Genomic DNA, 4,359 nt, shown 5'->3' on the forward strand with positions numbered 1-4,359 from the left:
GGAGAGCTACACATTCACCATTTCTATAATAGTTACTTCATTTGGGAGAGAAAAATTAAAAATATATATTCTGTGATCCTGTCAGAGTGTACCTCAAATGTAGTCTTGATCTAGATTACAAGATTCTTCATTATACATGGCCTCTACAGAAATACTCTTGTCCCGTGGAACTGAATGGTGGTTGCCCCATTTATTTCAGAGCAGTTCCTCTTAAAAAGGCAAAGCAAAAAATTACAAACTCTGCTTTGGCTCAGTCTGGCTCTGCAGTTTCAACTTGTAGATACAGTGGTGATTCGCACTTGAGGACAGCATGCGGAATGCATTAATCTGGTCATCTGTTCCTTAACAAAGCTCCTATATGCTAATCCCTTCCTGTTTCCAAATACTGTTAGCTTATTTTGGGTCAACTAAACTGTCCCTAGGGAAGCCAAATGGGAGTTTCTGGTTTGTATTATTTACCTAGGACCCTAATTTACTTTAAATCTCCCAAGGGTATTTTGCAATTATACATTCCAAGCACTGATTTTACTTGCTTGTTTTTGTATTGTGTTCCACTGATTAAAAAAAAAACTAAATTTGTGCAGGGCATAAACAAGAAAAAGGAAATAAGCATAGAAAAAAATAGTTGTTAGATACACTGGCAAATGATTACACCTGTTCCATTTAATATTTTTAGTTCTGTTTTTTACTTCTTGTCACAGAACTGACATCCCATGTCAGAGTCATGAGGGCCACCTACCCTGCTAACAGAGACTGGAATCAGATCAATATACTCAACATTGTGAAGATAAGGATGCTCCATGATCCAAATGTGGCTTCCAATATTCTCTCAAACCCACCTGGAGCAAATGGAGCCAAAATCTTCAACATTTTATTTTTGTTTTTGAAGCGCTGAAAGAAGAATTTTAAACAGAAGCCTGACAGAAACAATGACTCAAGTTGACACAGAAGTTGAGTTCATTTGTTAACAGTAGTCCTAATACAATCAAAAATCATATGAGAAAGAAAACACATACAACTAAGAAGAAATGGATATTTATTAGATATTCATCAGCTGTATGGTGTTTAACTCCAAAGTTCTTCCAAAGGATGATCCAGATTTATAGCATTATTTCCAGGCTAGCATCTCCTTTCTTGTACAGAAATAGCCTTGCTCTACAGATGTATGATGTGGCACTCTTCCCTTAGAATTACCACATTATCTTCAGGTAGGGTGTCTTGAACAACGGTTTGGAAATTTGTGTTACTTCAAAAAAAATATCTGCAATACTTTGCCACCTTTATTGGATGTTTCCATACTTAATTTAACACATGGGTTTTTTTTCTTTAAAAAAATAAGATTATTCATTGCTTAAGATCAAGGTATCCAAAGGACCATCCTTCTCCAGGATCTTGAGATTTTCTGACTAACCATGTATAGTGAGATGTGATGGTAGTTAGGCTTAACTGGGACACTTTGTCAGTGTCCCAGGTAAGAAATGCCCTCTGCAGAAAGAAATACCGAGTTAACTTTTTGGATGGCATTTCAACACCAGGCAATGATCTTTTTAAAACAAAAACAATTCTGAAGCTTCTAAGTTTGTTTTAATTTTTTTTTACTTCCTGATCAGATACTCTTTATCCATTTTACTCTTTAACTCCTATCGCACTAAGTGTTCTCCAGCTCAACAAAACAAAACAAAATAAAATATTTCTCTTAAAAATAATAAAAGTTATACTTTTTTCTTTTAATTAATAAACCCACATGCCTCTGAATAGATAGATATTGTATTTCACTTCCAAATGAAAGGTCCATGTCATTCAAGCCTAATTTTACAGAGAATTTTACTGTTCAAATTGAGGTCCAATTTATTTTAGATATAACACTCTGCTCTGCATATTTATCACATAATAAATTATAATACATTATTATTCTTGCATGCACAGTGCTCACAGATGTGTATAAATTTAGCAATCAAAATGTTTATTTACAATTTCACGTACCATGCTCTGCATTAGAAAATTAATGAATAACATAGTGTGTTATTTATTAGGCTATGTGATTTTTCCAACCCCCTTTTCAAGTGGTTTTGGCAGTTGGGACATTTGTATTTTACCTACATCTGTGACATTAGCATTGTCATCCCAAACCTGGTCCTTAGATATGTTGAAACTACAACTTCCAGAATATTCAGTCATCAGACCACCTTCATTTCAACTGGTTGGTAATTCTAGGAGTTCTAGAATTAGAATTCTGATCTGACAGAGATCAAGCTGAGGCAGCCACCACAGACTTTCAAAATTTCCATATTGTATCAGTCCCCTGGGGTTGCAGTATGATCTAGCATTCTATACAGAGACTTTTTAGAGAAATGGGAAAATGATACATATTACCTTCTAAACAGCTTTTCACAATACATTTATTTTTTTAAATCATTTAAATCATTTATTTAAATCATTTATTTAAATGATGTAACTGCCCCTTACCTACAAGAGCAGATCAGCTTTACTTCAGCAAGGTATCTCTTGCTCTGTGCTTTTCCTAAGAAGTTCCAAAATTGGAATCACAAATTAGCCTTAAGAAACAGGGACATCCTTGTAAGTGATGGAAATTAACTTCTTGATCAGAATTCTGACCAGTGCCTAAATATGGAATCCATATCTTGACTGCTTATTCTGATTGTTTCACCAAGTGCCATGCAGGCATCAAATGACACACATCCTTTTTATTCCCTACCTTCTAGTCTGCTGTGTTCTCTCTCTCCCCCTCCTCCTTTTTACTCTTTTAACTTCCTGAGTTGCTTCTTTGCAAAAAAAAAAAAAAGTTGGCCATCACATGCTCATTTCCAGATGGGAATCAATCTTTCTTTCTTCAATGAGTTTAATCCTCTCTAGACAATGAGGGAAAAAATGAAAATTACAATATGACTCTGGTGTGTTTGCTTTTTTAGCCACAAAGAGACAGAGAGAGAATGAGAGCTCTTGTCATTAAGTAACTGCTATTCATTTTTATACCCATTCTTGCAACATATATATAGCATGGACATATAATGGAGAATTCATTTGGAGACTGTGGAAGATATATTTGCCTCTTGTCCCCCAGCAATCCGATGGTTCAGCTGTGAGCAGGAGTGACTGCATAAACGATGGGGTGAAAGGCTGCCATTTGAAAGGAAAGAGATTTGCCTGTGTGTTTCTATCATTCCCTTCATCTGTGGCTATCGCACGGTGATTGAGTTACAGTTCAGTGAAAGAGGCTGTGGGAATGAATCAGCCAAACAGGAAACAGCCACAGCATTAGCCCCTCCACCAGATCTTCTGTGACACACATATATTTGTCTAGGCCCTATTCTATAAAGTCAGAAGAGGTGCAGCACTGAAAACCAATTGACTGAAATTGCAATAAATGACCATGAAGCAGACAATCACATGAATACAAGAAGACACAACATCCCAAAGCAAGTACGCCTGGCTGATTTAACTGTTTTGTGGTTTCCTTCATAATCAATGAGATTTTAAAATGCTGAACTTCGATAGGGTCGAGCCCACAGGCAGCTTAGAGGATTCCAAGGTAGCCCATTAGTGAACACAAGGGTTTACTATATTTTACTTATTTTAAACATAAACATATTTTGGCAAAAAAAGGGGGCCTCTGCCTAGAAGGCCTTTTCTCCTTTTTTTTTGCCGTCTTCCATTCATTTTAGAAAAAATAATCTCCTCACAGATATACTGTATGGCTTATCACTCAGTTTTCATATCTTTATTTCCCACTACAGCAGAGGATGAGATGATTGAAGGCAAATATACATGTCCTAGGATAATGTTGCAGGATCCAATCTGAGTCAGTCACCGGGACCAGATGGTTAGATAAGGTGGGCATGAATTTGGGCAGACTCCGGGAGACAGTGGAGGACAAGGGGCCTGGCGTGCTGTGGTCCATGGGGTCGCGAAGTCAGATATGACTTAGTGACTGAACAACCACAACACAAAGGAGGCTTTTCCTTTATTTTCACTTCCCATTTAGAATAAGAGAACTTCAGAATTAAAGCAGGGATGGGATGGGAGTGTTTAACCTCCCCTAGCCTTTGTGTGATGAGTGATATGATACTTTTTCTGCTCCATTTAAAACAGGCATGCATAACTTTGTCGTCCTTGGTGCTCTCTGAGTTTGATTGTTTGTTTTCAAATGTTTTGTTATCCAACTAGGTAACGTCAGCAGCACTAATGATATTTCCTAATCCGGCAATGAAATGTCTGCAAACAAATGATCAAGCTCAGAAAGCACCATGGACTTCATAGTTGAACCCTGAGCTTCATATATTCACTTCTGTTGGTATTTTTTAGATTGGAGTGATCAGATTTTTCATGATGTGTAGAGGA

Source organism: Protobothrops mucrosquamatus, unplaced genomic scaffold (genome assembly GCF_001527695.2).
Source record: "Protobothrops mucrosquamatus isolate PMUCROS unplaced genomic scaffold, P.Mucros_1.0 scaffold673, whole genome shotgun sequence".
In the NCBI taxonomy this organism is placed as follows: Eukaryota; Metazoa; Chordata; class Lepidosauria; order Squamata; family Viperidae; genus Protobothrops; species Protobothrops mucrosquamatus.